The sequence below is a fragment of the Xenopus tropicalis genome, chromosome 2, assembly GCF_000004195.4.
Source record: "Xenopus tropicalis strain Nigerian chromosome 2, UCB_Xtro_10.0, whole genome shotgun sequence".
In the NCBI taxonomy this organism is placed as follows: domain Eukaryota; kingdom Metazoa; phylum Chordata; class Amphibia; order Anura; family Pipidae; genus Xenopus; species Xenopus tropicalis.
The window spans coordinates 165411840-165424266 of NC_030678.2; positions in this window are offsets into that span (position 1 = coordinate 165411840).

A 12427-nucleotide genomic window follows, 5' to 3' on the forward strand; every position below is an offset into this window, starting at 1 on the left:
ACTTCCAGTCATGTACTTTGAAGGATTAACACCTTCATCAATGAGAATCTTGGTACCATTGTGATTGGATCATACCTTCTTACACCTGTCAGTTTCAGCTAACACCTAACTGAACAAGTTCAATGGAACCATTGTGATTGGATGTCTGTGACTCTACTACCATCAAGAGTTTAAATACCGGGGAATTCCCTACCAGTCATTTGAACTGAAGAAGCCACTCGGATGAGTGGTGAAACGTTTTCAAGAAAAACTCAGAAAAGTCCAGTTGTTTTAGACTTAATTCTACTAGATACTGTATATCATGACCTGGATGAATGAGAATCTTCATAGACATATTGTCTGAAACAGACTGTCTCCTAGTTCTGGCTGATAAAGTTAATTATAATGACCCAGTTAGAGATCCCAGAGATAATGTACAAAGTCCAATCATGTTGTGCTTGGGGGCTGTTGAACTTGGGGTAATATAACCCTCATTGCTTTTTACGGCTCCATCAGCATATGGGCGTTATATTAAGATATGTACACAAATGTATCATACGGCTCAACATGCTGCTCATTAGGACCCTGAACCCTGTCTCTTTCCTTCAGTATCACAATAACTGCATTTTAGAGCTCAGAACATGATTTTGTTCATTTGAAGACTTCTGCAACCTAATGGGCAATATAACGGCGCTGTTAGAAAGACGGGGAATGGCTGTGATTGAATTTGTTGGGTAATTTCTATTGATCTAAAGTGGCAATTACATAAGCATTCTGGATCCGAAACCAAGTGGCCCCAAATAACGCAAATAACCTGCCAAGTGTCCCATTTCTTATGCATTGGTTGGTTCTTCTGTAGCTGCTGATATATGGAACTACCAAGACCCAAATGTGCAAGGGGACTATAAAACCTGTGGAACTGCCCTACAGAATATATACGCTACCCAGCCTAGACATCTTACTGTGACATACGCTATACAGGGAGAGCAGTGACCCCCAACATGTTGCTCTCCAACCCCTTGGCTGTTGCTCCCAGTTGCTGTGGAGACATAAAAACCAGAGGTACTACCAGAGTCTCCTGTAGGCTGCCAGTCCATAGAGGGACAGCCCTTATTTGTAACCCCAGGAACATTTTAAATGCTTGTGTTGTTCCCAAACACTTTTTACATTTCAATGTGGCTCACAGGTAAAAAGGGTTGGGAGAGAGTAGAGGTGTGGATTGGTATTTTTAATACATTAATATAAAACACCACAAAAAGAAGACCATCAGTCATAGTAAAAAAATACATCACGAAAATGACAAAAAACAAAAATAATAATTCTGCAGCCACATTTGGATAGAGAGCACCACCATTTTACTGCTGTAATTTACAGAGGAATCTCTGTGGTATAGCTTCTAAGATGTCCTGTTAGCTCAGGATACCTTGAGGTGGGCCAAGTTGGAAAACTGTAGCTGCCATACATGGGGCAATTGTAGCAGCTAATCGGCCCGTGTAGGGGCAGGAACGACGGGCCTGCCTGGCCAATATCTGGCCTGAAATTGGCCAGATATCGATCGGGCAGGTTACAAAGATTTAGTGGGATCGGGGACCACATTGGCTTGTTGATGCAGTCCCTGAACCGACTGCAACCATTACCGTTGTTTTAATTTGATTGTTTAGCCCAGGGGCAAAAGACTGAATTAGCCTAAATTCACCCAATATTGCCCACCCGTAGGTGGGGATATTGGAAGAAAAGATCCACTAGCTTGGTGACCTCGCCAAGCAAGCAGATCTTAATGTGTATGGCCACCTTAACTGTGGTAAGAATGGACATTCTAATTGTAAGTGTGGCACGGATGGACATTGTTCTCACCCTTATCCTAGGGCTACATATAGGTCTGGGCAACACAGCGTGGGCCTATCTGATCCAGTTAGGAGCTAGCGATGTCTCTGCCAGGTTCAGGCACTAGCGGTAGGCTGGGAAGGATACAAACAAAGACACATGACTGTACCAGCAGGTATTGCAGCGCCATTGCATGTATTGCATGACTAACTACAGCTTAGCAGAAGTCAGAAGTAGATGTTGTCATTCTGCAGCTAGTGTTGCATGAGAAGGCCACAAGGAGATACTGAAGGGTGCTATAGGAGACATTACGGCTCATATACAAAAATGGTGCATGGTGCAAAGTTTGGGACACAAATCAACATGTTTTTAAACCACAATACAGGGTTTTCTCCCCAAAGTTCCATGTGTTAAACTGAGTCCCTCTCATATTGCATGTAATGCACCAACATGCAGCTTGTGTTTGTAAATTGCTCGCAAGTTTTTCCATAAGGGTCATGGTGTCACTTCTAACAAGCTCAGTTTGCCTTTCATTCTCACTCTTTGCACTTGTGATTGTAATTGGGCCTTTTTGACTTGGAGCTCAGGCACCTCATGAAGGTCTCTTACCTGCCCCTGGCCATTAACAATGGAGATTTGTTTTTAGCCAGCAACATCTGGCAGCTGCTTGTGACTTGGAGTAGTTGGTGGTTTGAGAATATGGATAGATTACTAGCTGAATGACTGTGCACAGAAAGTGATTATCATTGGTGCATTCTGTACTATGGTTCTAATTAGCTTGCCACTTTATTTAATCTATCCATTAATTGCTTGAAGGAGACTATGAAATGCAGTGCATGTGTGAGTTTGCTCAAGGCACAAAACTATGCAACAACTAAACGATAGAACAAATGAATGGAGGAGGTGGCATCTTTGTAGGAAGATCTGGACAAACTGGTACTCTGGTCACCTTAGTAGCAGATGAGATTCACTGTCTATAAATAGGTTATACAGATGGGATTTTTAGTTATCTATGAATCTTATACCCTTAATGTGATTTTGATGGAGCCAGACCTGAGGGTAGTTGTGGATAATTTAGCTGAAGCAGCCGAGGGTAGTTCTTTCCCCTTACAAAGCAAAGTAAGGACCCATCTAGACTACACAATGCAGTTTTGGTCTCTGGTACTTGAATGGGCAGTTACTTAGCCATGAAGAGCAACCAAGCAAAAAGATTATATGGAAGATCTTAGCTATGCTGAAAGGTTAGACATTTGGGATTTTGTAACATAGTAACAGTAAGTTAGGGTGAAAAAAGTCACATGTCCGTCAAGTTCAACCATAATGCCTATATATAACCTGCCTAACTACTAGTTGATCCAGAGGAAGGCAAAAAACCCCATCTGAAGCCTCTCTAATTTGCCTCAGAGGGGAAAAAATTCCTTCCTGACTCCAAGGGGGGGCGGCCTTGGGGAGCCCGGATAAGAAACCTGGTGCTGCTTGCTAAAAAGCCATCCAACCCCTTGAAGCTATCTATTGTATCAGCGTGTACCAATGAATTGGGGAGAGAATTCCACAACCTCACAGCCCTCACCGTAACAAACCCTTTCTGAATATTTAGATGGAATCCTTTCTTCTAATCAGAATGGGTTGCCTCATGTTTGCTGGAAGGAGCTACTGGTAAATAAAACATTAGAAAGGTTATTATATGATCCCCTTATATATTTATACATAGTTATGTCACCTCTTAAGCGCCTCTTCTCCAGTGTAAACAGACCCAACTTGGCCAGTCTTTCCCCATAACTGAGACTTCCCATACCCTTTACCAGCTTAGTTGCCCTTCTCTGGACCCTCTCTAACTCAATAATGTCCCGTTTGAGCACTGGAGACCAAAACTGAACAGCATATTCTAGATGGGGCCTTACCAGTGCTCTGTAAAGGGGAAGAATAACCCCCTCCTCCCGTGAATCTATACCCCTTTTAATACAGCTCAAAACCTTGTTTGCCCTTGCAGCTGCTGCCTGGCATTGCTTGCTACAGCCAAGTTTATTATCTACAAGGACTCCAAGCTCCTTCTCCATTATGGATTTGCCTAGTGCAGTCCCATTAAGGGTATACGGGGCTTGCATATTTTTACATCCCAGGTGCATGACCTTACATTTATCCACATTAAATCTCATCTGCCACTTAGCTGCCCAGATTGCCAGTTGGTCAAGATCCTGCTGCAGGGATGTCACATCCTGGATAGAATTGACTGGTCTGCAGAGTTTTGTGTCATCTGCAAACACTGATACATTACTCATAATACCCTCCCCTAAGTCATTTATGAACAAATTAAACAAAAGTGGACCCAGTACAGAACCCTGAGGGACCCCACTGAGAACCTTATTCCAAGTAGAGAATGTGCCATTAACAACCACCCTCTGTACCCGATCCTGTAGCCAGTTTTCTATCCATGTGCAAACGACTTCACTAAGACCAATAGATCTTAGCTTAGAAAGCAGTCGTTTGTGGGGAACGGTATCAAATGCTTTGGCAAAATCCAAATAGATTATATCTACTGCATCCCCACTGTCCAGCTTCTTACTTACCTCATCATAAAAAGCAATTAAATTGGTCTGACATGACCTGTCCTTCATAAAGCCATGCTGATTACTGCTCATAATGCCATTCTCCACTACATAATTTTGTATGTGATCCCTTAACAAGCCTTCAAATAACTTGCCCACCCCGGATGTCAAACTTACAGGCCTATAATTGCCAGGCTGAGATCTTACTCCCTTTTTAAATATGGAAATGGAGGCCTGGCTAGCACTGAGCCACTGTACCCGAGAGTGTGTTCCATCTGGCCCTGGTGCCTTGTTCAAATTAATTTTGAGTAACCCTTTATGTGCCAACATTTATGAGCCAACAGTGCAGCTATTGGGTGGGCTTTGGAACTCGGACTCCTCTACTGTATACACTGAAATAAAGAACTGATTGTACATTTGCAGAATGAGAATGAGAATGATCCCCATCAAATAACCTCTCTAATGCCCATGTACTACAGAGCCTCCCAGAGGACACGAGGGGATATGTTGAGATTAGGAATTAGGAAAAAGTTGAAGGTATTTCACATCCGTCCTTATCAACTTGTGCTTAGGAAGGATTTATTTAGGCAACAGGCTCAACTTGATGGACATTTGTCTTTTTCAACCAAAACTGCTGTGTAACAACTATGTAACGATGTACTTGTATTATTTGAGGGGCTCGGAGGTATCTAGAGCCCAGAGCTCGGAGCTGTAATGCTTGGCTGGGATCATGGGAATGATTCCTGTCTGGGCCCTCAGAAAGGGCAAATAATCCCTTTGTGTCCCAGTTACAAAAGTAGATTGTAAGCTCTGTTGGGCAGGAATTACTGTGCCTAAAAACATTGTATATTGCATAAAAGTGAAATAATAAAACAAATGCAATTGTTTTACAATGTTGGACTGTGTTTATTTACCTTACATATTCTTTGTACTTCGGCGCCGAGGGCTGCGGCACTGTCACTGCTGCAGTTGCTCATGGAGGGTTCTGACAGTCACTAATCCCTTCCCCACCGCTATCCACTGGTTTTCTGTGCAGGTCGACCTTCAAAATGATCGGTTGTCTAGTGCAATGCTATATGAAATGATTGACAAAAACAGAAGGAATTGAGCCAGATCTACGTAGGGGTTGGCGCATCATTGTAGGCCATTTCTTGGGTCAGTGCAGTTTCAACTTGTTCTACAGTTTGGACCAGTACAGCTGGGAGTGGTGGGGTGGGAGCGGTGGGGGCAGCTGGCCTGTGAGTGGGGGCAAAGCCCAACAGGGTCAGAGCCCAATGGAATTTGTTCCGGTGAGCCAATCTGACCCTGTTTTTGGTGGGCCAGGTGATATGACCAACCACTGCTTACAAGACTTGCCATTGCAAAATTAAACCTTTTGCATCCATTAATACCATTTACTATGTCATTAGACCTCCCGCCATGCCAAATATTTCCTGCTTAATTATGTGCCAAGTCTTATTTTCCTCAAGTCACTAATCTGCCTCCTCTTTCTTTAGTGCCCGGGTAATGCCATCTCTCCCTCTGGCCCCAGTATAAATGCCCCATCCTCAGTCACAGTTTCCAGCTAATGGTTCATCCCTTTAGAGAGATGGAGTAATAGTTGGTGGGTCTTCACAGGGGGCATTTCCCAGTTGCTACACATGGGCCTGGGGGGGGAGGAGCTTAGTGAGTGCATTTACTAGGGGTGCCTCACATATTGGCAGTTCCTAGCGAATGGAGTTTTCTTAGTCTTTTAACACATTAAGCATCATTTACTATGTGCAGTGCAGGGAGCAAAGTGCAAAGAGAGGTGGAATCTGCCTGGGTTTAAGCACTTTGCACCCTGCCCTGCATGCAGAACTCTCTGTGATCCAAACCTGCATTCCCCCCCCACAGCATTGTACATTCCAGCAATGTATTTCAACCCCTCAGTGACTTCTAATATCCTTATCATTTACAGTAGGGGGTACATTATCCCTTATAATACATGAGTGATACTCAGAGTTCCCTGTATAACTCAGCCTGCAGCCTTGTGCCTTTATATGGGCACAGAACCCCTCAGTGACTGCTAATATCCTTATCATTTACAGTAGGGGGTACATTATACCCTATGTATTGGGTGATAACCTTCATGACTATTTATAACATTGTGGGGCTAATTTATGTCCCATACCACAGCTGTCGGTATCTGTTCTGGGGTCACATGATTGGATGAGGGATATGCGTATCTGGATTCTGCCCGTGGCACCGTCACGACACTGCCAATGTGAGCTGCAAGGGCGTGTGTGAATAATAAATATAAATATCAAGGGCAGCACTGTGTCGGCTCCCCGTACCACTTACATTGTGATTGGTGACCTTCACTTCTGGTTTCACCAATAGACATGCAGTCTTATCTTGGGTAGGGTTGCCATTGATGCAATTGTTATTCATGGGCAGAAAGACAGGGGCCTCAGAGCAATGGCTCATGTGTTTGGATGGTGGTACAATGGTTGGCGCTGCTGCCTTGTATTGGCCCCCCCAGCCCCCTGGTTCAGCCACTGCCATTAGTAAATAAATTTATAACCCCTATATGTAATAAAAGACAATAAGTTTGCCCTGGGGCATTAACCCATAGCAACCAATAGGGTGTTTGCTTTTAAACAGGTGACCAGAAAATTCTGCCTGCTGATTGGTTGCTATGGGTTACTGCTCTTGGGCAAATTTAGTGCCTTTTAATACATAATCCCAGAGTAGTTATAGAACTTCCTGATTTAGTTTTTTTTTTTTGTTTAAATGGCATCTTTAAGATTATACGGATTAATGTATTGGGAAATTGGTACAAAATTCCTGGTTAATATCTAAATGACCTGTAAGTGAGTACATAGATGATCTGGGGCTAATACCAACTACCACAGCTAGAGTTGCCACCTTTTCTGCTGGGCGTTTACCAACTGATGATGTGTGGGCTGGGTGCAGGAAGGGGTGGGGTGATGATTGGTGGGCGGGGCGCAGGAAGGGGTGGGATGATGATGGGTGGGTGGGGTTTCGGGTATGCAGGAGGATGGGTTTGAGGCTATTAGGGTAGGTTGTAGGCGGGCTGGGGGCCGAACAACTAGGGATTACATCTTTACCGGCAGCTTCATTGCCTGTTAATTTGTAATACAGGCTCCGGCCTTGGCTGGTATTGTTCTAATCAGTCTGGTGAAATACTGGCCTGGAGGCAACCATTAACAGAGCTGTAATTCTGTCCCAGACAGGGGGCTTTCACAGTCCCCAAGGCCTAACTATGGATAATTGTACTCCCAGGATGGGCCCTGCCAAGTGTAGGTAAGAGTTGCGAAGGAGCAAAGTGGATCGCCACAGGCTTTGCCACCTTAGGTCCATGCAGTTGGCAAAGTACAAAAAATGGCCACCCAGTGGGTGAGGCATCGGGCAAATAGCTATTTGAGAGCACATAGACCTGCAGACTACGCTGCACATTAAATGCTACCTGGGATAGGCAGCACTGGGTTCATGAGAGGCAGGCGGGGGGGGGGGGCATGTAGATGGTCGAGAATAACCCCTCTTGTATAGTCTGTATTTCTGCACATGTGGCTGCGTTTATACCGGCAACAACAAGAGATCCTCTGCTCTCATTACCAATATATATATATATACAGGTCCTTTTCAAAAAATTAGCATATTGTGATAAAGTTCATTATTTTCTGTAATGTACTGATAAACATTAGACTTTCATATATTTTAGATTCATTACACACAACTGAAGTAGTTCAAGCCTTTTCTTGTTTTAATATTGATGATTGTGGCATACAGCTCATGAAAACCCAAAATTCCTATCTCAAAAAATTAGCATATCATGAAAAGGTTCTCTAAACGAGCTATTAACCTAATCATCTGAATCAACTAATTAACTCTAAAAACCTGCAAAAGATTCCTGAGGCTTTTAAAAACTCCCAGCCTGGTTCATTACTCAAAACCGCAATCATGGGTAAGACTGCTGACCTGACTGCTGTCCAGAAGGCCATCATTGACACCCTCAAGCAAGAGGGTAAGACACAAAAAGAAATTTCTGAACAAATAGGCTGTTCCCAGAGTGCTGTATCAAGGCACCTCAGTGGGAAGTCTGTGGGAAGGAAAAAGTGTGGCAGAAAACGCTGCACAACGAGAAGAGGTGACTGGGCCCTGAGGAAGATTGTGGAGAAGGACCGATTCCTGACCTTGGGGGACCTGCGGAAGCAGTGGACTGAGTCTGGAGTAGAAACATCCAGAGCCACCGTGTACAGGCGCGTGCAGGAAATGGGCTACAGGTGCCGCATTCCCCAGGTCAAGCCACTTTTGAACCAGAAACAGCGGCAGAAGCGCCTGACCTGGGCTACAGAGAAGCAGCACTGGACTGTTGCTCAGTGGTCCAAAGTATGTCATTCGGAAATCAAGGTGCCAGAGTCTGGAGGAAGACTGGGGAGAGGGAAATGCCAAAATGCCTGAAGTCCAGTGTCAAGTACCCACAGTCAGTGATGGTCTGGGGTGCCATGTCAGCTGCTGGTGTTGGTCCACTGTGTTTTATCAAGGGCAGGGTCAATGCAGCTAGCTATCAGGAGATTTTGGAGCACTTCATGCTTCCATCTGCTGAAAAGCTTTATGGAGATGAAGATTTCATTTTTCAGCACAACCTGGCACCTGCTCACAGTGCCAAAACCACTGGTAAATGGTTTACTGACCATGGTATTACTGTGCTCAATTGGCCTGCCAACTCTCCTGACCTGAACCCCATAGAGAATCTGTGGGATATTGTGAAGAGAAAGTTGAGAGACACAAGACCCAACACTCTGGATGAGCTTAAGGCCGCTATTGAAGCATCCTGGGCCTCCATAACACCTGAGCAGTGCCACAGGCTGATTGCCTCCATGCCACGCCGCATTGCAGCAGTCATTTCTGCAAAAGGATTCCCGACCAAGTATTGAGTGCATAACTGAACATAATTATTTGAAGGTTGACTTTTTTTGTATTAAAAACACTTTTCTTTTATTGGTCGGATGAAATATGCTAATTTTTTGAGATAGGAATTTTGGGTTTTCATGAGCTGTATGCCACAATCATCAATATTAAAACAAGAAAAGGCTTGAACTACTTCAGTTGTGTGTAATGAATCTAAAATATATGAAAGTCTAATGTTTATCAGTACATTACAGAAAATAATGAACTTTATCACAATATGCTAATTTTTTGAAAAGGACCTGTATATAGGACATTAAGACATTCTGTGCATTAAGCCAGGGGTCCCCAACCACCTGTCCGGGGACCGGTGCCGGGCCGTGGGCTGTGCTGAACTGGGCCTCCTCTGCTCCCAATTACCCGTGATCCCAACTCCCTGATGCGTTACACAGCCATGACAACAGCTATGTGAAGCCAAGGAAGGTTTCTACTGATCACGACAAGGACCAAAGTACTTTATTAAGCTGTATGTAATAATAATACTAATAATAAAGTGCATAATATAAAATTTAACTAGCACTAGTTGTGCCGCACCCCCCATCCCCGGTCCTTGGAAAAATTGTCTTGCTTGAAAGCGGTACGTGGTGCAAAAAAGGTTGGGGACCACTGCATTAAGCTACCAGGAAATTATACTGCATCGCCCATGTGGTGTAAATCCCACTATTACTCTTCATAAGGACTTGACTGTTCCTGAGCCTCACATGTCCCACCCACCCAGGGACCCTATTTATTTATGTGTAGAACCTTGTTATCACCTCCAATCCAGCCCCTTGAAAAGTACTGAACATAAAAATGGACAAAGAAGCCAACCCAACTATAATATATATTATTCCATTAGATGGAACCCTTGGCTGTCAGGGGAAGTATGGGCAATGATAGCGCTCCAGCCTCGCAGGCTGCCCTAATTCATTCCATGCCGGCCGGGTTACAGGCAATAGAACATTACAGCACTTCCTTTCATGAATGTCAAACAGTTAATTTAATGCTGAAATCTGAATGTATTCAGGAATGCTGGGAACGTTATTGGCTCGATGGCCTTTGTTCCTGTAAAGGTCAGTACTGAATATATACATCTCAATGCAAAGCCCATTAATGGTCCCCATAATAACGTAGGGGTTATGTGTTTGTTACACACAGAGGGGGACAATCCAAGGGACAGTTAAATGTTATTTGTGCGGGTGTAGAATTCAGGCAAAGAAACTTGAAGTGGGACCTCCCTTCGCTCCTTGGCATCATCTCCTGCCTCGGGTTTAGCCTGCGAGGAGCCAAACAGAGCAACGCTGAGTTGCACATCGGTTCTTAGTCAATCTAGCCTCATATATACAGTAAAGGTGGCTATACACGTTAAGATCCGCTCGCTTGGGTGGGCAATATCAGGCGAATTTAGGCTAAATCAGTCGTTTGGCCCTGGGTCCAAACAATCGAGTTATAATGACGATAATGGGCGCAGTCGGTTCGGGGACCACATCAACGAGCTGCCCGATCGATATCTGGCCAATTTCAGGCCAGATGTCGGTCGGACAGGCCCGTCGTTGCTGCCCCTACACGGGCCGATAAGCTGCCGAATCGATCTAAGGGACCCATATTGGCAGCTACAATTGGCCCGGGACCTTTACAAGTGGCCAGGCCAGTAGCCCTGATTGGGTTGACACCTTTTTCTAATCTAATACCAGCCTACGGGTTGGGGGGCAGGACGTGATGTCATTTAGGGGTGGTGCTGTGATGGGCAAGCTGGGTGGCGGAAAGATGGATGGCATTGGTTAATGTGTGGGGAGCAGAGGGGGGCCCATAGTTTTAAATGGTGATTGGCAGCCGAATGGGTCAGGGAAGGGAGGGATTAATTACAAATTTACCAGCAAGTACATTGCAAAGGTTTCTGGTAAAGGCTCTGCATAGTGGGGCCCATCACAAACACAAGCGCGCATACTAACCAAAAAAAAAAAAAAAATAGACGCAAAACTGAGAGCACGTTGGCTAATCTACGGTAACCAGATTTCCAAATTAATCAGCAATTCGTTTGCATTAGCCTATTCGTCATTACACAAGGGCTGAATATAATCCCTGCGCTTCAGTTACTGAGTCACATTTCTAGGCGACTGCTACGCGGCTGAACCCCATGTACCGTTACCCACTGTGCCGCCGCTTTGCTGTTTAACTAAGGAACGTTTATAGCACCCGCTGTGGGTTGGACAGAATTTATTTCACTCTAAAAATAATTTAATGTTCCTTCTGCAGTCCCTCCGTGCTGTGCCGGGAACAGAGCAATGAGGGATTTCTTGTATTTCTGCCGTATAATGATAAAGTGATGTTTTATTACGTTGCATGAACAGCAATAACATGGGAGCTGATTTATACAATTATAAAATGTGGTGTCTGGCTCTGCTGTGCCTTGTCTGTGTTTGGTATATGGTACAGGTATGGGACCCATTATCCAGAATGCTTGGGACCTGGGGTTTTCTTGATAAGGGATATTTCCATAATAAGTCTGCTAAAAAAATATTTAAACAGTAATTAAACCAAATAGGATTGTTCTGCCCCCAATAAGGGGTAATTATATCTTAGTTGGGATCAAGTACAGGTACTGTTTTATTATTACAGAGAAAAGGGAATCATTTAACCATGAAATAAACCCAATAGGGCTGTTCTGCCCCAATAAGGGGTAATTATATCTTAGTTGGGATCAAGTACAGGTACTGTTTTATTATTACAGAGAAAAGGGAATCATTTAACCATTAAATAAACCCAATAGGGCTGTTCTGCCCCAATAAGGGGTAATTATATCTTAGTTGGGATCAAGTACAGGTACTGTTTTATTATTACAGAGAAAAGGGAATCATTTAACCATTAAATAAACCCAATAGGGCTGTTCTGCCCCAATAAGGGGTAATTATATCTTAGTTGGGATCAAGTACAGGTACTGTTTTATTATTACAGAGAAAAGGGAATCATTTAACCATTAAATAATCCCAATAGGGCTGTTCTGCCCCAATAAGGGGTAATTATATCTTAGTTGGGATCAAGTACAGGTACTGTTTTATTATTACAGAGAAAAGGGAATCATTTAACCATGAAATAAACCCAATAGGGCTGTTCTGCCCCCAATAAGGGGTAATTATATCTTAGTT